Source organism: Dermacentor andersoni, chromosome 10, assembly GCF_023375885.2.
Source record: "Dermacentor andersoni chromosome 10, qqDerAnde1_hic_scaffold, whole genome shotgun sequence".
In the NCBI taxonomy this organism is placed as follows: domain Eukaryota; kingdom Metazoa; phylum Arthropoda; class Arachnida; order Ixodida; family Ixodidae; genus Dermacentor; species Dermacentor andersoni.
This window is the reverse complement of record NC_092823.1, coordinates 57,990,577-58,015,087: the sequence shown is the minus strand read 5'-3', so window position 1 is coordinate 58,015,087 and position 24,511 is coordinate 57,990,577. Positions and strand designations below refer to the sequence as shown.

The window sequence follows — 24,511 nt, the reverse complement described above, 5'->3', positions numbered from 1 at the left end:
AGACACAAGTCTTCGCCATTGTTTTTAGGTTTCAGGGAAGCGTCCCTAGGAGAAAAGTTATGCAATGAATACTCAAGATCAATCTATCAAAATCTTCCTATAAGAAATATAGGCAGCGTAGAGTTTATTAGCTGTCCTCCGTGCAGAACCACGTATTGAGCGGGAAAAGCCATGTGATTACAACATTGTCGAAGCATTTAGGTGTTCTTTTTAGCGGATAAGGGAGTGTCCTTACCCATGCTTTACAATTATGTAATACAGCGGCTACGCTATTGAACCTAGCACAGCCGCCTCCTACTATTTGGAATAGGCAGAGAATCAGCTATCCACAGCTTCTCCGTGAGCTATGCTCCAGTTGGGCAAGGAATGGCCACAAACTTTGATATATTTATAGCATTTCCTTCTAATTGAGAACCCCCATATGTACCCGAGCACCAGGTTAAGGAACATCTGCACTTCTCAACGCATTATTTTTTTAATGAATGAAGGACTTTATTTCTGGTACGTTGAGGGTACGCTTCTTGCATAGATGTACATGTATACAAAGTCTAGGGGTCATTGGCACATACTCCATTTTCGGGATTCACCAAGAACCAGGCAGTTCAAAAGATGATAGAAACGAAGAAATGTAAAATAATTTTTAAACAAATGTGAGGGGTTTATTTAGAATAGATTCAACGGGCAGCCTTCGTGCCTTGGTATCATCAACTTTTATCTTTATTACCCGCCACCACCGGATACAACTTACGTTTCGAGCGTTTTCCTTGGCAAATTTGGTTTGTAAACTCATTTTCCTAGCCATTGATTTGGCTTCGATCACAAGCACTCAAGAAGAATATTAAAAGGATTTTTTCAACAGTGTTTATTTTGACCTCCTATAAGTTTCAGCTGGGACCTCCATCAATAACAAGTGTAGCGTCCAAAGAAGCGCTGAATAATTCCAGGGCACTCGCAAGGGTGTGGACAAGGGTTCCCTCTATAGCAGTCCTGAAAAATAGGTTACAGAGTGGTGCAGCAATTCATATTTTATGTCTTCGGAGTCAGTCGTTATTTTTCTCTTTAAACAGTGTCTCAATAAAAAGTTAAAAATGTCGAGTTTTCTTTTCCCAAGTAAGCTCTCTCTAATTATTCTCTCTCTACCTTTTTCTTTCTTCTTCTGCTTTTCAGAGTGGTTGTAGTGCCAGGGGTCACAGAAGCTCTGGCTCTATAAAATGATTCCAAGTCCGATGATTGCAAGGCATTCAAGGTCTCTTAGGGTATTAGCGATGCTCTACTTACTAGTTTGCAGGCACATTTATTTCTTTAACTCGTTGAAACTAGATACAAAGGCAAGTAAAGCAGTACGCGAACACGCACCTAATATTTATGGAGACAAATAGACGTTTAAAATGAAATCCACACATTTTGATTATCTTGAGCCTTTTACACACTACGCACATACGATAGCGTTTCCATTCAAAATAAGATCGTTTTTCTTGCACCTTTTCTAAACCAGTAAGAAATCGAAATTATCCAAGGAGGTATAGTCCAAGAAGATTAACGAATCGTATGGAGGGCTGGCATGTTTCTTGAAATGGTAAGAAACCTATTGGCTGTGCGGTAATGTATTTATTGCCACAGCAATTATATGGACACTCCAGCCGCATTTCTACCGTTGGCGTCGCCGCAGCCGTGAGTTTCCGTATGAGTGAAAGCGTGTGAGGTTGAGCCGGTGAATGCAGTTTATTCTCCTGTGCGCGAGTGAGGAACGCGGCCAGGATGCGTCTGCTCGATGGCCCAGGAAACCGAGAGAAAGAAAGCCAAACTCACTCTTCGAGATGTCTGCAACAAGGCCATATTAACGGAGGCGCTCAAATGCCTTACGTGGGTCAGATTTGTGTTCCACAGCAGAGGGACTGAATAAAGAATGTCGTCTAGATAAAGGAAGCAACAAGTCATGCAGGCCACGGAGCACTTGATTGACGAACCGCTGAAATGTTTGAGCGGCATTACGGAGGCCAAATGGCATGCGCACCTATTCAAACATGCCAAAATGGGTAGTGATTGTGGTTTTAGGAATGCCGGAAGGCTTCACAGGAATCTGAAGGTAGGCTTTTACCAGATCCACCGTGCTAAATTTGCAGCACCCATGAAGCGACGTGGTGAAATCGTGGATATTAAGCATAGAGTATATGTGAGGTAACGGGAATCACTTTGTTTAAGGCGCGGTAATCGCCACACGGTCGCCAATTACCCGTCTTTTTGGGCACCATGTGTAAATCAGGTGACCATGGGCTAGCGGAAGGACGAACGAAGCCCCGCTCGAGCATGTGTTCGAATGCTTGCTTTGTAATTTTCAGACAGTCTCGTGCTAAGCGACGATGTTGAGCGTATACTGGTGGTCTTTTAGTCACACTGTGGTGCGTGACGTCATGCGCTATTGTATGATCTGGTGAGGGTGGTTCGAACAACTCTGGAAATTCCAGCAGCATGGTGGATAGACCACGGTTTCGGTACTTGGGTGTGTGCTTGCACAAGACGCAAAGTAGGCGCAGACATGGTGTTACCTTGCAGAGGCAGGTTTGTTGAGGAGTCAAGAAGGTGGCAGTTGCAAAGGCCGACGAGAAGGTTAAAGTTCCACATAAAATCAGCACCGATGATCTTCTCGCGGACGTCAGCGACAGTGACCAGACATCGAAAAGGGCGTCGCAAACCAAGGTCAAGAGTGAAGGATTTCTGGTCGTAGGTTTCAATGTTGGAACCGTTGACGGCAGTGAGAAAGGACGTGTCATGGCGATGTCTTCTGCTGACTTGAAAAATAGGGGGAATGACACAAATTTCCGCACCAGTGTCTACAAGATAGCGAACTTTCGTGACACGGTCGTTGACGCAGAAGAGATGGCTTCATGTAGGGCCAGTAGCACTAGCCGTCATCAGCGACTGGCCCTTCCGTTTCCCTGAAACTTGCGAGGCGGGCGGCACTACCTGCGCGAGCGCAATATCTGGCGTGTTACCAAGAAATAAAGGGAGACGGAGGGCGTGACAGGTTTCGATACTGCGAGCGATACCGCTGCTGATGGTTGTTCGCCCGAAAGCGTAAGGCAGCCAACTGGTTAGTTAGCTTCTCTGCTTGCACATGAAGTTGCTCGCGTGATCTGTCGGGTTCGTCGAAGTGCTGCTGTAAGTGGAGTTGTGTCGCAGCAGGTGTATTACGACGGTCAACATTGGATATCACAGGACCGGAAGAATCCATAATCTGATCTGAAATTGTTGCGAATGCCTCGGCAGACGTAGTAGTAGGTGAGGCGTACCTGGTTCGTATGCGTACCTGGTTCAGTAGACGCTGTAAGAAGAGGTCCCTAAGGATTTTCAGGTCTGTTGATGATGGAATGGTTCCCACGAGTTGTGTCATGCGGCAAATCAGCTCAGTCGCTTTTTTGTCACTAAGTTTCTCCATTGAGAAGAGGTGTTGAATCCATGGTTACTTATAGTCGGCGGTGAGCCGTAGCAACTCCCTCTTATGTATATTGAACTGATGATCGGGTGGATGCGCTAGCAAAAAGTTGCACTCCCTATCATCGCATGTGTACCGGGATGGTCGAGAGGTTGAATGAAACCTTGGAACAGGTGTTGCGGAAGCTCGTTCAAGAACCGACAAAATCTTGGGATCGCTTGCTGGCACACTTTTTTTTTCAATTTTTTTTATATCGGTACCCTCAAGACACAGAAAGGCGTTAGAAACGGGGTGGGTTCAATGAAAAATTAGAAACAAATACAGAAGTATGGAGTGCAGATTTCTATATAAAGATATTGGTGCAATTACTAAAAAAATAAAACCAAATACAAAAGTACAGAGTGCAAGTTTTTAAACTAAAGTTGTTGTGCTATTGCATTAGGTAGTCAGTACGTGCCGACTTGAAAGATAGAACTTCCATAGCTGAGGCAATGGAAGAGGCAAGGCAGTTCCACTGGCTGCAAGTGTTTGGCAGAAATGAGTCGAAGAAAACATTACTGTGACAATAGGGGATGGCGGCCTTAAACTGGTAGTTTAAGGTCGCCACCTTAGAGGTGTTATGAAAGAAGGCCAGGCGATAAATTTTTCACCGGAGAAGTAAATCTGGCCGTCCTAAATTCGATTTAAATAACCAAACGCTAGCTGCGCGATGATAGGCAGAGGTAATGAAACGAGTGTAACGGTTTTGTACGAATTCGATGAGGTCAGTGAAGGTGTGTTGAGCTGGATCTGATATTGCCGATGCGTATTGAAGTTTAGGCCTGACTAGAGTTTGGTAAATAACGGTTTTAGATGTAAAGGGGCTTGAACGAAATTGCGACGCAAGTATCGGAGAGTACGATTTGCATTGGCAGTGATGAAGTCAGTGTGCAAGTTCCGTGAGAAATTACTTGTTATGTGAACACCAAGATATTTGTATGAAGAAACTTGATCAAACTGATGTTGGTTAATAATGTATCCAGAACAAGCAGGAGTGTTAGAATTGCGCGAGATTCTCATGCCTTTACACTTTATAGTGTTTAAAGTCATTAGCCATTTATACCACCAATTAGAGATAGCGTTAAGGTCAGATTGAAGAATACAAGAATCGTGTGAACTTGTTATTACTCGATAGAAAACGCAATCGTCAGCAAATAATTTACTAGGAGAGCTAATGTTATCACGAAGGTCATTATTACATATAAGAAAGAATAAGGTACCTATTCCGTAGCCTTGCGGAACGCCGGATGTTACCCTACAAGGACGTGAGGTGCAGTCATCGGCTAGCACAAACTGAGAACGGTTAGCAAGGAAGCATTCGATCCACCTAAGGTTGTTATGATCTACATTCAATGTGCTAAATTTAAGGGGAAGCAGTTGATGGGGAACTTCGTCGAAGGGTTTAGCGAAATCTAAGAAAATGCAGACAATAAGAGATGCGCTGTCTAAAGCGGAAGCAATGCTTTGGGTGAAAGACAATAGTTGCGTTTCGCAAGAGACGAATTTGCGGAAACCATGTTGGGAGGGTCTGAAGAAAGAATTGGTTTCAAGAAAAGACACAGGACTTGAATATATGACATGTTCTATAGAGCTTTGCAAGGAATTACCATTAAGCATATCGGTCTGTAGTTAAGAGCAGATTGGGTATTACCTGATGCACAGATAGGGACTACCTGCCCCACTTTCCAATCTAACGGCAGGGTAGAAGACTGAATAGACTGGGTGAAAATGTGACAGAAAAATAGATGGGTACACTTCTGTGTTTTTTAGAAACTTCGAGTTAATTTCATCAACACCGAAGCATTAAGACAATTTCAGTTTCCCAATTAGGCTCACTCACGGAATCAATCGCAATTGGATCCACTAGAAAAGAAAATACGGTTACATACATATGGCATCCTACCAGAAGGTGCATGCGAAAAAGGTGAAAAAAAAAATGCGTCATTTAACAAAGTACAACATCCAAATTGTTAGCATACCATGAAGCCCCGAAAACTAGCTCGTGTATTTGGCCTTTTGAACAGATTTATGGCTGACATATCTGAGGACATATAAGCATACTGAAGGAGCTCTGCAGTGAGGAGCAAGAAAAAGAAGAAACAAAGACCACGCAAACATATGTCTTGGATTTAAGAAATCACCTTGAGACGACCTTTGGGCTTGTACAAGATAACTTGAGCCGAGTAGTGAGGTCGCAAAGAAGCATTACGATCGCCAATGCAATAAAAATAACTCAAAGGTCGCTATAATGCCCTGGTTTGCTTCTCAGAAATAATAATTCTAATGCAATGGAAAAGGCTGTTTCTAGGCCGAGAAAAGAAAAAAAAAGGATTGCTATTATTGACTGAACCTGGGACTCAGCAAAAAGCTTTTTCATATCAAAAAGCTGAAGAAGTATAAAGAACGTCTGCAGGAAGAGCTTCCAAAGCCTATATATCTTGCAGTGGTCGAGGAAGTGCCGGCCGACGAGCCATCACCTGCCTTTAATGTCCATGACAGCTGTGGCATTGACCCTTTAACGATCAGAGATGGTATCGAGGAGATGCAGCGGGCCGACATGCCTTATGTATGTAGACCTATTTATGGGGATGCCAGGGAAAACAAACGTTGTGGAATGCCGGTTAGAAACGTCCACCACCGAACCAATTCACACTCCACAACACTTTTTACCATTTGCCATAAAAACATCGTAGAAAAAGAGGTTCAGGACATGTGGAAGCTTCGGGTTAGGAGCATTCTGAATCGTCATATAGTTGCCTCCTTATTTGAGTAAAAAAGCGTGGCAAGAGCTACAGAACATGGATAGATTTTCGACACATAAGTAATGTTCTAACATTTGATGCAGGAGCTATACCCTGAATCCATCACTTGTTCGCCAAAGTGGGGACGAAGATGTGGTTATCCAAGCGTGATTTAACGAAAGAATATTGGCAGACACCACTAGAAGACACCGCAGCCGAAGACACCGCGTACACCGCAGACACTAGACACCACTAGACACCGCAGCCGAAGATGTGCCTTTCGGTATCAAGACCGCATCCACTGTGTTCACTCGTCTGGTGAAAAGGCTTCTTCTTGGAATCCCAAGCGTGGCTCTCTATATAGATGACGTGCTGGTCACTACCCCAACATGTGAAGATCCTATAGCAACTCTGAAATAGTTGTTTTCCAGAGTGCGACAAGCAGAATTGAAGATCAAACCACAGAAATGGGAAATGCCCATGACCACAGTTCATGACCATGAACGTTTTTCAGTCACCGATTGGGAGACGGCAACACCCAGCCAGTGGAATGTACAACAAAGAAAATTTCTCGTACTTCTAAGCCCTAGACAAAGAAACTTCGCTAGTCCCTGTGTTGGCTGGTTACTACCGCGACCTAATACCCCGCTGCGCCTAATAAGCACAGCGCCTTACCGACATGACGAAGAAGTTGCATAAGAATAAAACGACATGGAACGGGGAAAGCTAAGAAGCATATGAATCGTGCAAGAAGGCCTTATCCTATCGGCGAATTGTAAAACACCTGACCTCGAAAAAGAGTTTATGTACCGGTCCAATGCCTCACACTCATGTATACGTGCTATTCTCATGCAAGACCATGATGATTTCCTCCACCATGGGTCGGATGCCAGCCGCCAGCTTTTGCCTCGCGAAAAGAGATACTCCGCATTCAAGCGAGAATGATTGGTGTTAGTTGTGGCTATCGTGAAATTTCACGTCTTCATCTATGGAATCTTTTTCGTGGTAGAAACAGATAACCAGCCATTACAGCAACTGTTAAAAGCAAAATACTTGAATAGCAGAGTTTTATGGTGCAACTTTGGATTACAAGAATATTCGTCAAGTTTAGAACAAATTAATGACCCAGAAGATGTTTGTGCGGATTATATGAGCCGGTTATAACCATGCAGTCTATAGTAGTTGCCTCGTGACAAGTTCGCTGTATAGTGCTTTTTTTGTGTGTGGTTTTGTTAGCACTCTTTCGTTCTTGTTCAATGCGGACTCAAGTGTCTTGTCGCGCACTGAAGCGCACTTTATTTTTCTCTGAAAAACAAAGCTTTTCAAAAGGGGGGCCCTTTGTTGTTTGAGAAGAAATCGGGGAGTGACAGTGCGCGAAGCCAGTGGTGTAATTTGAGGAAGCGGGGCGGTGAAAAGGAGAGACTCTGGAACGGTCCCAATTCTTCATACGGGCACAAATACAATAGCGCAGGCATGGGTAGTCCATTTTGGTGCCTGTTCGGGCGCATAACCAGTGGCCCAAGTTGTTGGCGTGAATAGGTTAAATGCAAGGCACTGGAAAAATTGGAATTGCGTCAAATTATTAGGAAAAAATTTGTAGGTTCTTTGCCTGTGTAGCAGCTTCATTCAGCGTAAACAACTTCCTAACCAGCAAATCACGTTTGCTTAAACAATGCGCTGAGAAAAGAAAGCTAGAACAGTCATGCATAATTCTGCTTGTGCGAGAATGCTGTACGAGAATCCGAGCTCCCAAATGCGAAATATTTATAGGACACGCGAACTGACGCTGACTGAAAGAGACAATCGTTGATGTGAAACGTAATGTTTTATTCAATCATCGTCTTGGAAATCGGTCGAATGAATATTATCACAATGGGATCGCTAAGCGCTCTGTGGTATAGCGTGAATGTTGTTTATGGGTGCTTGGAAAGCAAAAAGGCTTGAAAGTTGCCTTCAAAACAAAGGGCTACCTGGTTTTATTAGGAATTCAGGTAACCTAGCAAACACGACTGCGGCTCCATTCAAGTCGTACGCTCTACAATATATGAAAATTAAGGAAAGTTGCTGCGCCAATAGCAAAACTCACAAAACATACATAAATATGCAATTGCACAATCAACAGTGCCCAAGTGTCATTTGCGTGTTTGAGTTCTTCGTGTGGCGCATAAGGTGGTAAAATACAAAACGATGGCCATTGAAGTAGGTGCAAACGCATTCATCTGACGCTGGTAACAATCCGACTCTTCAAGACGATGAAAGCCTCACATTCTAGCGGCAAACATGAATCATCGCGTCAGTGCGTGAAGGTACCGGTGTGTCAGTACTCAGACTCAGACTTACAGACGCGCCTTGACTCTGAGGAAAGCAGCCTGAAAAGTGCACCAAAAGAAACTCGATACTGGAGCGAAGGAGACCAGTCCGCCAGCGCTCCTGCGAGAACCATACAATCCAAGACGCGAACCAAAGAGCTGTTATGCTTCGACAGTGCTTACACTCTGCTTAGGTGAGGACCTTCCTGAGAAGGTGTGAAGGCGAGCGCGCCTGTTAGTCAGGAGCCTGTGCCTCTAGCTGCTTCTTTAATTTGACAATTCGCTGCATAGCAAGTTACCTATATGCATCCGTTCTTTTTTCTAGATTGCCCTGTTTATACACCAGTTTGATACCCCGAACTTTGTTCGATTTGCTGGTGTCGACTATTGCTCCCCCGGCTCCTGTGAAGCCCTCTGCAGCACAAGTGGTGACCAATACCCCTACTGACATCTACCATCATTCTTTTGGCGAATTTGGTGAATTACTCCGTAGTTTCACAGAGAATCTTCTTAGTTGGTGTAGCAATAACAATAAGTGGTGTCCACACTCACATCTGAGTGGTAGCTATCGCTAGAATTCTTTACGCAGGTCTTGAGGCCAGTGCTGTGCTGGTTGCTTGAGGCGGAAAAAAGTTTGAAGCCGAAAATACGCACCGAGACTTCGACACCATTTACACCGCTTATAAGACACCTGTAGATCATCACACGTTTTGGCTGTTTTTGTCTATTTTTCGCTGATGAAGAATTTCAATATGGCTATTTATGGGCTGGATTTTGAGATTCTTCCGCAATTTATTTGTCGGTGCCATCTGGCAAGGTTGTTTGGGAGGAAATAGAGGGACACTACTTCAAGTGGGCTTGACGCGGCACACGACACCGGCCGCAGTATTTACGCCACGCAAAGGACGCAGCTACGTGTGGCTACCCCAAGGCTGGAGTGGGCGCTCGCGTGCTCTGGCCTAGCCGTGCCAAATGATGCGGGCACGCTTTGTTCTGAAGGGATAGTAGGCAAATCCATATTGCGCACTTGGTAGCGCTAAACAAGAAGCTCAATACGAAGTCTGTGCAGGAGCGACTGGAACTTAGCGTGTACTGGTGCGTGTCATTTGTATATGCTAACCACTACTTATCACGAGGCCGCTTCAGGCATAGCGTACGTGATTAGAGGTTAAGTTTCGCGTAGTTCCAATGTTGGCGCGTGCGGCCGAAGGTGAGCAGACGATTTTCTGCTCACGCTGCTTGATTGATGTCAGCTATACATAGTATGCACGTGACGTCACATCCGCAGATATCGTCTGCTTCCGCTACCTTCGGCCAACTTGGGGAACCTTATTAACAGGCGCACGCATAGGCCTATAGGTTCCCCAACATGGCGCCGCCGTAAACAGGAAGTCGCGGAGTATCCTTGAATGGACGTACGTGCATACTATGTATTGACAAATAACGGCCGTGTACGGGAGTCTAATTATGTGACGAAATTGAAAGCACCGAAAACATATTCTGATATTGAGAAACGGAGTGTTTCAGAAAAAGGTGACGTTTGTGTGCTGGAGGGGTGCCCATGAGTGCAAAATATAGGTGAGATGTTCAAGAGCAGCCTATGCTACCCTCGGGATGTGTTTTTTTTCCTTACCTTAAGGGGAGAATGGTTCAGGACATCCTTAAATATTTATGGTCTTTTTATGTGACCAGCCACGCGCTTATTAGCAATAGGTTCGTATTCGGCTCCATAAAGTTACCATGTACGTTACAAAGCTTGCACCTTTTATTTATATGCGATTTTTGGTTGCCTAGTGGTACAACCAACATTCCCACCGTTCATTTTTAATGCTTATAACAATAATTGCAAATGAGAATGTTTCATAGCGCAAAATTCTTATTCAGGGAAAACACACATAGAAGTCCTAAAATTGTAAATAATTCGGTGTACTATTTTGCTGTCTGAAGAAAATATTTATGCAGAAGGTTTTCGAAAGTAAACGTGCTGCCCAAGGAAATTTATCGCATTGCATATATACTTCGTGTACTTACAGATCTCCAGCAGTCACTCCTATACCATCGTCCTCCCGAAGATGCATTCACAGCTGGGCTTTGTGGCAGGCAGGGACAACAGAAAATCGCAGAGAGTTAACAGCAGCCAAAGGTATCTGCGAAGCTACAACTTGAAGAGCATGCATAAACCCAACCGAGCCGCTTATATTCCACGGCACATTCCTATGACAGATTTCTTGACGCTTACGACATACAGATTTGTTTGGAGGAAACTTCTCTTATTATTGTGATGGGGATAAGACTAGGCAGAGGAAAAGAGAAAATCTATTTAGATAATATATGCAGAGAGAAACCGAGAAGACGTAAATACAACCACACCAGCTCTCCTTCGATCGTCGTCTTCATTCCCTTGTCTGCGCTTTCTCCAATGTACTGGAATGGCTTTTATCAATATATTTGTTTTATTTTATGGACGTTTCAATCCTTTCAGAAATGATTTTTTCTGTATTTGAACATAGATAGCCCAGGAACACAACCTCCGCATTCGCATGAGATTTAGCTGCGCGCTTGCCAGGCCCAACATTAGGCAATATTTAAAAAAAATTCATCAGTTCATGCACTCTCCGAAGAAGAACGAGAAGCCTAGCGGGGGTGTATTTTACGTCAATCGAAGCATCTATGTACATAAACGTATTTTATTGTCATAAAAGCTTTTTTATTGGTGGTAATATTATTATTATTCAAGGACAGAGACAACGAATATATATTTCAATTGGGGGGTCGTTTATTGTTTCTTTTATGAAGTAGCGACGTCTACAAGTACCACCGCATGGCAGATGAGGAATTCTATTATATTTACAACTACACGGTGCACTATGTATTTGTGAAAAGTAGATGAGACTCGGCAGAAAGCTAGGGCCACCATAAAGGCTAGTTCTCATTTATTTTGTTTCGGGATAGTGTTGGTAAAGCAAGAGTAACGCCTGTTTACTGTAACCAATTCTCCCTCCACAGGCTGCTTGTTTTGGCAGCAGACTTAAATTCTGTAAGATTTACAATTTCACTGTGAACTTCTGATCACCAGTAAACGAAAGTCTGCATAACAGTAGAGTCGTTTCAGCGGCCTGTCTCAGTATGATTTTTACAACATAACTGCATTACAATGAAAGCTACAAAGCATACGCGAAAGACTGGCGAAGAAGTTTTTTTTTCATGTGTGTGTGTGTGACGACGCCACGCATTGTTGGTCGGATAACGGCCACTGCCGAAGGGTAGCTATATACAACTTTGCTGTAAAAACTGGTATTTCACATCTGGCTTGATGGAGTTGCTGCAGTGGTTTCAATAGGCAGTTCCATATTTTATTTGTTCCGAGCAATACCTCCTACCACAGTTAGACTCCCAAGCGTTCTATCTGCGAAAACCGTATGTGTTTCCTTTGTAGCCTCGTGCTGCTCTCGGGTGGACAAAATTGTTTCCTTAATCGTAGCTTTCTCCACCGTGCAGGATCCCGTGCAACGGCTTAGCCAGACAAAATAGGGTGCAGCAAATGGTTGCACATCCGTAATGCTGCACTTAGTAACTATGTTGTGAAGGTAGAGTGCCGAGAAACGCTTGCATATCCTACAGTCCATGCTTATTGCATGGAAGAGCATATCATGTCATTTTGTCGCCCAAGACAATGTCAACCAATTGCGCCTGGCTTTACTGCTGGCAGAAAATTTACGCGTATCATAATAAAAATTTAAACATGTCTTTGTCAGGGGTTACTAAATCTAGCTGAAAACTCTATTGGAAAGGAATAAACGAAATAGCCATTGGGTTACCTAAACAGAGAAGTACGTTCATAGGCACACTTCATAAAAAGCTTAACATTTTATCAAAGGGCCCAACTCTTTGCCGCCACTGGGCTGTGTAAAACTAATCTGCAGCTGTAATTATATACAGGGGTCTCACGTAACTTCCACAAAGTGTTTTAAAAGCGTGGTTAACCGCAACTGGTCTAAACTAACGGCGTATGCTTCGCCGTCATGTTGCGTTCTTCAAGATATCTTTTTTTTTATATTCCGCCTAATTGCTTGATTACCAGCGACCAATTATTGCAAATTTTATTCTTTAGTTTAGGCCCAAGTGTGCCCCGTTACGTTGTAGAAGACGCGCAGTAACGACTTCATTTTTTATCGCAGCGTAGGAGCTGTGTTCTGATTTTCTAAGCGCCGGAGCGTATGAAATGAAACTACATGAGAGGGCTCATGCATTATTATAGTGAAGCGTTCTCTACCGTGCTTCGAGCGCAGCACTTGCGAGGAACCGACAGCACTTCCTTTCCGTGTGCTACCATGAAAGATGCTGTCAGAGTTGCTGTCAGATGCTGGCGAGGTTCACCGGAAACGGTGCCTAGTCTGTGACACGTACCGAGTGTTGCACGTTTGTCACACGGTCGGTTCCAAACCGAAATCCCTCGTCGAAGCAGCTCCATGCTCTATCCACTGAATCAGAGACTATATATTACAAAGCAATACATTTTTCTCACAAAATGGTGGATGGCCGAGCCGATCACCCGAAAGGCGCCTAAAAGTGCGCGAAGTGCCCTAATAAAGCTAATGACGTGAAAATGCCCTACTACTGCAATTACCATTTTATGGGTTAATTATGAACTTTTTCTGGGCTGAATGTGGATCTGTGTATCCGTCTAACCGTTTTTCTAAGAACCTGGGTCACGGGTAGTCCGGAGTCGAATGGGAAAGCCGTCGGATTATCATCATTATTGAAATTAAGCGCCAAACAATCTTGGGCCACTGAGTATAGGGCACTGTAGCTACATAGCGTTCATGGCGCTTGTCAACAAACCTCTTTCACGCCTACTTGGGTGACTGGGCGTGCGTCACTAGATATGTCGTATTGGGTACGTACCGCTCTTCAAAGAACATCTTCGAGGCCGATTTCGACCACTGGCTATGTACCACTCAGTCTGTGCTTCTCGTAACTGAACTTCTTTGATACCAAATTGGCTAACAAGCTATGTGCCTCTGGGTATCTGCCACTCTACAGTGACAAAAATTATCCGTTAACCTTAAGCAATGCTCGTGGGAACCTAATCTGCCTCCCTGCCTTGCCCTAATGATGGCGCAGTTGGTGCAGTAGCAAGCACGAGAGAGGAGCCCTGCTGCATAAGCGTTTGCCGCAGGCATTACGGAGTATCGCTACATTGCATCAACGCTTATCACACTAACACCAACATTCGTAGTAAGGAAGGTTCTGACAGAATTTTTTGCAAACCACCCGATATGAAACGTCTTCATATCGCATAAGCACAATAGCACATTCCTACACCGGTGTCTGTGATAACTTGGTTGAGGTAAATGGAGCCTGGGTGCTGACTAGAGCATGTATTTTTTAAGTGAAGCTTCTATTGGCTCACAAGTTTCGGTGGCTGTCTGGTCACGCAAAAATCCAGTTGCTCCCAGCGCAGAACAGGTGCGGGAAAGCGCAGTTTGATGAGTTTACAGCTGCGCCCGCGCCAGAGCGTACGTCATTAGCAAGAATTCCAGCTGCATAGGCGTTGGCTCACGCCACGCGCGCGACCAATCAGAACCGTTTCGCTTCTGCCGCGGAGAAAAAGAGGAGAAACGCGTTTCGCGCGCACAGCGCCGGCTTCGTTTCTGTTCAGTTCAGTGTCGCAAACCGGAAGGTACGTCACCGCGTTGTGCGTTGCCTGGCAAGACGGGCAGCGTTTTACGAGCGGCGGGAAGAACTTGCCCGCGAAAAGCCTCGCAATCGGTGCGGCGGACCAGCCTTTAAAGCCGCCCAAGCCCAGGCAGTCTGACAGCAACGAGAAGTTTATCAAAAGCTAACACAGTAGGATGCAGAAGCAATGCGGCACCTTTACCTGTTTGCTACTTTACACACAGGTAACGGTGTCACAGGACAAGTGCATGCTGAACAAGTTTCGTTTGCCCCGGTGTTCCGGCTGGGGAAGGTTTGATCTCGTTTTTAAATGCTATGCTTGCGGGAGAGTTTATGCAGAATTCCATGCTATCAGACGATGCCTTCTATTACACATGCACGTTATGAATAGAAATATGGGATGCATGAACTATTTACTCACCTTATTGCGCACAGGACAGAAATGATCAGATACGCTACCAGTTTCCTCTCTGCGGGCATCTCGTTTTTAGTAATTGCTGGTAGAAAAATATATATTATTTAATGATACTAAGCTCATATCTTTATTTCATGCGTGTGTTTGTTACTATACCAAATTACGGTATTCTTAGGCGCCTTTGAATATTCTGACGTAGGCACAAGGAAGTGTGAATTTGAATTAAACGATATTTCAAGGTTACACTGAAACGATCTCAAGTTCACAGGCAAGAAGCTTGCTGGTTAGCTCGCGTCTCGGCATGTCGTTTTTATAATTGTAACAGTTCCTTTCTTCATTCCATTGCTGCCTAATATCACCGTTCGGAGCTGTAAACGCTTTCTTGCTTTTTAAGTAAACGACAATTGTTGTTATTTAGCGAAATAGTAAAAGTTTGAAGCCAACGAACTTGGAGGAACGTCATGACGAGGCGCAGCGACCGACAAACCATTTTATGATGGACTGATCTCTTGTCTGGTTGTATTTCCAAGTTGCGCCTGCACCAACCCACACGTGCCTACTATGTGGTGGCTCGGAAACACAAGCTACCTCCCCCTTTACCTGGGCACCCAAATACGCATTTTACAGTAGAAGATGAGCCCCACTTGTACTGCCAATCTGAATGTCTCCCTCGTTTGTCATAGCCGTTGTCGTCGATGTGTCACGTTTCTTTCAAGCTATATCAAGCTCAATATTTGTTAGTTTTTTTTTTTTTCAATTGTCCAAGACTTCAACATAGCTTTAATGACGCGGACGTGCTTGATTTCTTTTATTATGCATATCCACTTAGATTATAGGATTACTGAATGTAAAGAGAATAACAAACTGCAGGGGCACCGACCGATAAGTTTGCATTTTTTCACCGTGAAAAAACTCGAGGACTCCTGAGCGATTGGACGGCGGCCGGAGCAAAACGTGCGACCACTTGCAACCTCGGATGCCATGATTGCAACCTCGGATGCCAACCTGGTGTGCTTGGGGAACGGTTTTACCTCGTTTTGGAGCACATAGCTCATTTTGCAGAATAAGCGGTCATGGGCTCATTCCAATAGCGTTTTCGGTTTGGCGATGTTGTCCGCCGCCAGTGTCTATCGCCGCTATAGCCAGAAATGAGAAATAAACCGCTTCCAGGCCGCATCGAACTTCAGGCAGCGTACGCGGGAGTCAGTTACTATGCCAGTACTCCACACCAGCGCTTTTCTTTCTTTGTTGCATAGAATTATGAGCACTATCATTCGGAAATAGCTGCATTAGGTTTGGACACACATGCTACACAGGCGTTGGTGGTTCTATGGTAGAATATCCCAAGCCAACGCTTGCAAGCTGCTGTGCAAAAAGATGGAGGACTCTTAAGCTTTGCCTTCAAGAGTGCAACGCTATAGCATTCAAAGATCCCTAGCTAGCTTCGCACACTTGCCGGCGTATGTAAACGTAACATTCACCGCCAAAAAATCACCGCCAAATGCTGGCCGCGCATGGTATGCACGATGGCACGCTTTCTGGTAGGAACGCGGTAGGAGCACCATCTGGAGTATTGCAAAGAACCTGGCGGGCCGCTCCGTGGGCGGTCTGTGAATAGTAGGAACGCTGGAAATCGGCTTTCTTTGAGTTTTCGCGTGACAGAATTATATTTTCTTCTATAGTGAAATTACAATTCAACGCTATCATGCATGTATGCATCGCAGAAGTCGTACTTCATGGTTTTTTTACCTATTTTAGCTTGAGAAATTCGATTAGTTCAGTCGCTTCCTTGCGCCACATGGCAGGCCGCGGTTTGGGTTGTTCGCGAATCTCTTTGCCGAAACGACATGCGACGCAGGAATTTCTGTGACACGGGGCGTTAACGCTATCGCATTCGTTATAATGATTGCTACTGAACTACCGTGACGACATCTTGATGACGGTATGACACTGAATGCATGGTGAGAGCAGTGGGACAATAATGCAGTGACGGCGATACAGTGACCACCATAGCTGGAGGGTAATCTGATGAGAGCGACAGTGCGTCTAAATTGATGTTAGGATTACTGTATCTAAGCCTTTACAAATAGCATGGCGGGAAAACGATGGCATGTCTCGGTAAACGAAGCTGTAGCACCGCTGATGGCGCACCACAATGGCGTCAAGGCGATCCTCTAGCAATGGAGGCATGATAGGGACTTTCAGAAGATGACGGTGTGAAAAGGGTGGCATTCGCACGAATGAATAACGAGAGTATAACTGCAATACAATGAAGAAGAAAGATTGACATCAGTAAAACGACGAAGACGCCATGACGACGACGATTTCACAACAAAGGGCTGACGTTGGTGAAGCGGTGACGCTGATAAAACGACAGCGTACGTGAACATTACGGCTACGACAGTTTGACGACAGTGATGTAATGACGACGGCATGACGAGAGTGGTGCGACAAAGCGGGAATGACAAGGATGCAATGTCCACGATGGCATCGAGAGCGCCGACACATAGCTATTGGCACAAACGGATAAACAACTTATAACACTGGTTCCGAGTAGAATGCGTGACGATGACACCATGACTGGAGTCACATCGTGCACCTAGAATAACGGAGATGTGCGTACCACAACGGCATCACTACGGCGGCGTGACAAAAATGCATGACGACTTTACGACGAGGATGGCGGTACGACAACGGCATGACGAGCGTCGGATAGCAAAGCTGGAATGACAACGATGCAACGACCACGACAAAAGACAACCGTCACAGACAAGTAGGGGTACTCGCCAAGAGTAGGCCCTCATTGAAATAACCGCATCGTGATCGGCATTTACTGCTATTCTTCACAAAAGCCTTCAATGACTGCATTATACTGACACTAAATTATAGCGTCAGGTTCCACCCTCCCTGTTTCCTTTGTGTGTTCGTATGTGTCCATATAATACTACTACTACTACTACTACTACTAATAATAATAATAATAATAATAATAATAATAATAATAATGATAGCGGAGAAACATTGACGTTAAAACGGAAGCTATAAACAAAATTAGGCACCGTGCACAAAGTAATTGCACGATACATTTTATACGCGGCGGGAAAATACAGGAACACAGAAGCATGGACTATAGATTAAACTGGGGATGCTGATTCTAATTTTGAATGCCAAGAAAAAAATTAAGGCACAAGTTATCTTTTATAGTTATCTATGTCATTGGAAGAATTTCTGAAAAGACTGTCGCCGCAAATGCTTGCGAAGAGTGGCAACAATGGTGTGACGGCGCCTACATAACGACCATACAATGGCAACATTAGAGGGACGACGATGGTTTGATGACGATGGTGCTTTATTGATGACTGTAATATGACGTTTGGAGGGTCAACATGGCCACAATTAGTACATGACCGGGGCACTTGGAGGAGTATGGGAGAGGCCTTTGCCCTGCAGTGGGCGTAACCAGGCTGATGATGATGATGATGTAATATGACGATGTTCGCACGATGATTGGATGTCAAACATTAGGAGAAGACGCAGGAGTGAAGACGATTGTATGACGACGTTGTTGTTGTGAGAAAGCCGGGACGAAATCGTATTACCGTTGCTGGAGTTATCTCGATGGTATTACGATGTTAAGACAAACACAGTGGCTTGACGACCATGGTATAACACAATATTCACAAGACTACGAGGTACACCCAGCACAGTCACAGCGTAACATGGAGGGGCAGCTCCGTAGGAGCTCCATTTTCGGCTTTGCACACTGCCGAGTCTGACCAGCACAAGGTTGTGCTGGTCAGTAGTGGGCTTGATACTTGTGAAAGGAAGCACGTTAAGCCCTGCAAAACTGGTAAAGACTTTATTAGAGCCAATGATCAATCTATCCTTGATGAACTTTGGGAACTGGTCGGCAACTTACCGAATAGTGATGTTACTACTCTGTGGCATGCGTTTGTGACCTGCCTTAACTACTGTACTGATGCATTCGTGCCGACTAAACGTATCAAAGCAGAAGGAAGAAACCCATGGATTGACGGAAAAATTGTACATTTAAAACGCAGGTTAAAACGGGCCAAAAAGCGCCGGGACAAGAACCCTGAAGTTATTCGCGACCTGCAAGTCCAGCTTTCAGACGCTTTTTCTTTTTCGCGACAAAAATATTTTTCTAATACTTTGCCGAATGACATAAAAACCAGTCCCAATAAATTTTTCCGATATCTTGGCAAGAAATAAGGCAACGCGACAATGTGATCACCGATCCTCAGGAAATATCTAACATAATGAATGAGTATTTCCATTCCGTGTTCACCCGCACTCAGAGAGTCATGGAGGCTTTGTCTTCTCCGTGCCAAGTGCCAGACTTCATATCTTTTGAAGGCGTATTTTCCTTATTGCTTAATGTTAAAGAAAAATGTTCTGGGGGGCCGGATAGCATACCAAATTCTTTCCTTAGAAGCACGAAGAACTGTGGCACGACTAAAATTTCTTTTCACGATGTACGACAAGTTGCTTAAATATAATAGACGAACATACATTCAATCTTACCTGTCACACGCGTCTGGACACCCATCATGCTCACAACTTGCTCCCTTTCCGCACACGCACTAACGTGTTTAAGAATTCATTCTTTCCTTGTACTGTTGTTCAGTGGAAGGATCTACCCTCAGTAATTTGCTCTGCTGATAATCTTGAGCAGGCGCTACTCATGTATTTAGCAGGGTAATATGAAATGTTGTTTTTTTCCCCTCTTTTTTTATGTTATTTTTCCTATCGCTTATGCAAGTGCATTATGTTATGGTGTGAAGGTCAGCACAAACTCCATCTTGTATTTTCTTATAACATTGACTATCCAAGTGCATTTTTTCTGATGGTGTGAATATCGCCTTTTACAATACAAAAAAAACCAACTTGGTCTTTTTTTCCTGTTCTATATATATGTCTAGCACAACAGCACATATTACTCTTGTCATAAATGAGTGCTTACAGAAATACGTCCACCTGCTTGGTCTGTATAGATTGCAGTATGTACAAATAAATAAATAATATAATTTATATATGAGGTTTTACGTGCGAAAACCACTTTCTTACTATGAGGCACGCCGTAGTGGGGGACTCCGAAAATTTACCGCCTGGGGTTCTTTAACGTGCACCTAAATATAAGTACGCGGCTGTTTTCGCATTTCGCCTCCATCGAAATGCGGCCGCAGTGGCGAGGATTCGATCCCGCGGCCTCGTGCTCAGCAGCCCAACACCATAGCCGCTGAGCGACCACGGCAGGTGTATAAGTATTTGCGCAGAGTGAAGCGATTTTGCAACGAATTCGAGAGCTTAGCTTCTGTAAACGCAGATTTGTGACGGACACGAAAAATCCACGGAACCGTTGCCGTAAACAGCTTCTCTTTTTCGCAATGCTAGGAAGCGCTGTAGTGGCTCAGTGATAGAGTAGCTGACCTATGCTGTCGACCCGGGCTCAATTCCGGTGAGAACTGGGTACTTTTACAGCGAAGCTGTCTATGCGAATCCTATGCCGTCGGAATTCGCTGAGCCTGTCATTATCAGCATTGTCATTATCAGCTTCGTCGTCTTGCACAGCGCTACTGCGCGAGCACACTTGTGCCAGTGCTCTCGCCTTCGTAGTCGTGAACTTCTCCACGTGGCTCCATTGCCGCTCGCCATTCCAACACAGAATTTGACATCTCTTCTGTCACCGTAATTGGAAGGCCGCGTTTACGGGGGTACGAACCATTGCTATTAGGGGGGTATCACCCATTCAATGTCTTGCGTGAGGGACAGGTTTAAATTTGAAGCAATTTACTTTTTAAGTATCGCAAACGGCTATGCCGGGCGGGTGCTGCTACCCACGCCACCTAGCAAGTTCGAGACATCGAACGCAAGCGACAACGGCGGATTGCAGGCATACCGTCACTGGCGTCGTTCTCGCCGTCCCAGCCGAACGTACGTGTACCATCAAGAAACAAAGAGACCTCAATGGTCAAAATAACTGAGGCAATCGTCAAAATAATTGCAGCCCCGCATCTCCTATGGTGGGCCTTGCGCACAATAAACTGAGCTTTGGATTAGTGGTTCCGTACATTCTATTTCAGCTACCGCTATACCCGCCGTGGTTGCTCAGTGGCTATGGTATTAGGCTCCTGAGCACGAGGTCGCGGGATCGAATCCCGGCCACGGCGGCCGCATTTCGATGGGGGCGAAATGCGAAAACACCCGTGTACTTAGTTTAGGTGCACGTTAAAGAACCCCAGGTGGTCGAAACTTCCAGAGACCTCCACTACAGCGTGCCTCATAATCAGAAAGTGGTTTTGGCACGTAAAACCCCATAATTTAAAAAAAGCTACCGCTATGGCGAGGGCATGGGTAGGGCGTTATTCTTAGGAAAAATCTGCCTACTGCGCGCGCCAGCGAGGGCTGACTCATGAAATGGCGCTTCGTCGTAGGGAAATCGCGAGCTGGTCGCTAAAGAAACCTCGCGCGCTAGCTAAAAAAAAAAACGAAGAAGAAAAAAAACGAAAACACGGTGAGAATCGGACAAAAGCACTCCTAGCGCATGCTCACCACGCGAAGCACGCAAAAGCGAAAATGAGGGGAAAGAATGGTCAAAGAAAAGGTTTAAAATATAGAGTGCTTGGGAACTTTGACTAGCCTGGTGTAAAATTCGGTGTAATTAACGCAACTTCGCTGTCCCGCCATCTTCACGAACTGGAAGGGCAGACAATTTTCTTTCTCATTCCCTGCAATCGCTGCTACGGACAGCGGGCACAAGCGGCAGCAGCGGTGGCGCTGGTCGACACCATCGCTAAACGAAACGTGTATTTGAATGAGCCTATAACAGCTCACGCTCTAAAAGCACATCAGGACGACGCCACATCTCCACAATGGCATGATGGGCAAACGGATGACAAAGGTCGACATCGGTATGTTGACGAAGGCATGACCACAATGGGTTAACGACAGTGTGATTGCTACAACAAATTGACAAGGATGAAACGACCAGGACAGCGTGACGGTGACAGTGATGACGACACAATGTGGACATTTCCATGACGACGATATAATAATGACTACGGTATGATGTCGAAGGCCACAAGACGACGTGGTGACCACGACATCAAGAAGCAGTGACAGCAACAGGGTAAAAACGGCGAAAGATGACGATGGTATGATAACCAAAGAATGATCAGGACATCCAGAAGGTAGCAAAATCACCGTGACGGAATAGAGACGACAGCATGGCAACGACGGTATGCTACTGTTGGAGCTCATGTCCCCGTTCACGAGTATCACCTGCTGCCGAGGGGTGCCCTATTCACACAATGTTGCCATGCGTACTTTTTACCTTTCATGGTGGCCAACATTCCATGTCTAGCAACTGCTCTACTTTATCACCCAGCACAAGACGCCCTACAATTACCGCAAGTTAACGTTATCGCTGATTCTATCTCTTCTCTTCGTTTGGCCCTACCTTTGTGTAATCAGGTACCATGCGAGAAGATTACAGCTGTGCACATTGTAGAATTTATTCGAGGACCAGCGATTACACTCGAAGGTTTAGTGCGTTATCGATAAATAGCTGACATGTCTGTTCGGCGGATGAGAAATGAAAATTCGTAAGCGTAATGCAGACCATCTAATGCATTGGGCACACAATCTTGACACTAATGTCGGTAAATATCTAGTAAATGTGCCCGTTTAGAATTTTATTAGGAATTGTACTGCCTTAATACTAGTTTGGCACTATCCAGAGGGGCTATTAAAGCCCATATTTTTTTTCGTCACTAGTAAAAAAAAACGTTTCTTTGTAGATTTTGCTTATATAACTGGTGACCAACTTCTATTATGGTCTACTTTCTTAGGATTGTGGCAGCCTAATGTGAAATTTAAATGAACTGTATTATCCTACAATGAGTTGAACTAACAACTATATACGACGTCGCAGAACACTTATAAGCAGACAGTAGGATATCGAAACCTGAGCATGGAACAGTTATTTCCTTAAATACATAGGCGCTTACTCGTGCAACATGTCTTCCCCTAAACAAGGGCCATAAATTCTCTTCAACTTCCTTTTATAGTGCTTTTATATACGTTTTATATACGTATACGTATAGTGCTACAGTGCTTTTATATACGTGCTGCTGAGAAGTTTGAGAAACTCAAAGTTAACCGCTATGCGGCGGAGGCAGCTTGCAAAGAGGAAATACAGTTGATAAAGGTTTTGCCCACAGTACGGATGAGAAATGATAATCAATTACACGTCCACCAATTAAAAGGTTGTAAGCGCGATAACGTCGGCAAATAAATGGAAAGGATTGATGCGCTGTGGAATATTCAACGCAACCTTTTTTCTTGATTTACTGCAACAAAACAATACAAATTTTCGCAAAAGAATTTAAAGATTGTTCGAAAAGTAATTACACTGGCATCCCCGCGATTCACCATGAAAAACATTCGATAACTGCAGAAAAAAGACACGACTGCACCGATCCGTCCAAGACACACACAAAAATATACTGATGGCTAATCGAATAGTCTTGAAACGCCTAACCGCAGCTGTCGAGGTTCCTTCTGTTTCAGACGAGGCGTGTTTTCGTTCATAGCGCAGCATCACCTTCTGTCTCAAGCAAATGCTGGAGTTTCTAATAATCAAATAACGATCAATAGAAGCACCAACTTCATAATTCAACGGTCGCATCACATGCGGCGTAAGAGAGCGGTCCCTTATCGGCAGGAAAGTTATTTTGTTTTATTTTATAAGCTTGTCGCTAAAAATGGGCCGCAAAAAGTATAAGCCGTCCGCCCCAGCTCGACGCATCAGCAGTAAGAAAAATGCACTGTGTCTCTTATTTTATCCATTTGACGACTTGAAGCCCAAAGCCCAAGTGCCGATGCATTGAAGCCGGACACATTACGCACACATTCCCTAACCTGAATTTGCTTAGTCTACTTCCCTTAGCCATCCCGCTTATTGCCCTGTCTTCCCACTTAATCTACTTACTGATCTTCTAATCCTATTGCCTTTACCTCACCTGAGTCATCCACCTTATTCGCTTCATCATCATTCCTAATTTGCTTTACCAGCCATCGTTATCATGTATCTTTCTCACTTTCTTGCTTGCTGGCTTGCTTGCTTGACTTTTAGAGTAACTCATACCCACTATGGGGGGATTGGCCAAGAATCGGGCGATTTATCCTTACAAGCGTATCTGCCATTGATGATGATGGTCCTAGTGTTTGTTCACTTGGGGTCGTCACCGCGTTTTCGCTCAAGGACATTGAATGTCGAATGAACGATGATACACATAAGGCTTTTGACTTAATAAGGAGTGCAGCAATAGGTAATTGTCAACTTGATTCGTTACAAACTAGTGCAGACCTCTGAGCCAATAAAAACATCCCATATTTGCCCGCTATAATGTACATATCATAATGTCGTTTGGTTACTTCGTTTATTATCAGACTATTGAATTACTAACTCCGATCATTTAAATATTCTGGCGGTTTCTCGCACATTTGTGACACGGATTCTTCAGTATATTCTCGTGATTGCTATGTCATCATGAACAATAGGATCCTTTGAAGTCGCTACTCTCTCCACTCTTAGACCTGACAGTATTATTGATTCTCATTAAGTTTTCATACAACTTCATCCAAATGTCTGTACAATCGTGTCACTGCAATTTGATCTGTGGTTCGTGCCAGCAAAGTAACTTACCTTTTCTTCTGATGTCGCAACTTCCTGACCTAGGTAGACGATGTTATTCGTCTCTAAAGCAGTGGCAGCGAAGCATACGCTTTTACTCAAAGCAAATTATTAAATTTCATCGGCAGTCCAAAAGAAATGGGGCGTTTTTCTTTCCCGCACTCATTTATACTCGCC

At 44.5% G+C, this 24,511-nt stretch overlaps 1 long non-coding RNA gene across 1 annotated transcript; it reads right to left on the bottom strand.

The window, feature by feature from the left end:
- Positions 1 to 851: 851 nt before the first annotated feature.
- Positions 852 to 24,469, bottom strand: LOC126543793 (uncharacterized). Its single transcript, XR_008608848.2, has 4 exons — positions 24,347 to 24,469; positions 14,623 to 14,698; positions 10,554 to 10,611; positions 852 to 987 (listed from the first exon to the last, which is right to left on the bottom strand). It is a non-coding gene; the product is annotated as an uncharacterized lncRNA (long non-coding RNA).
- Between the last annotated feature and the right edge of the window lie 42 nt (positions 24,470 to 24,511).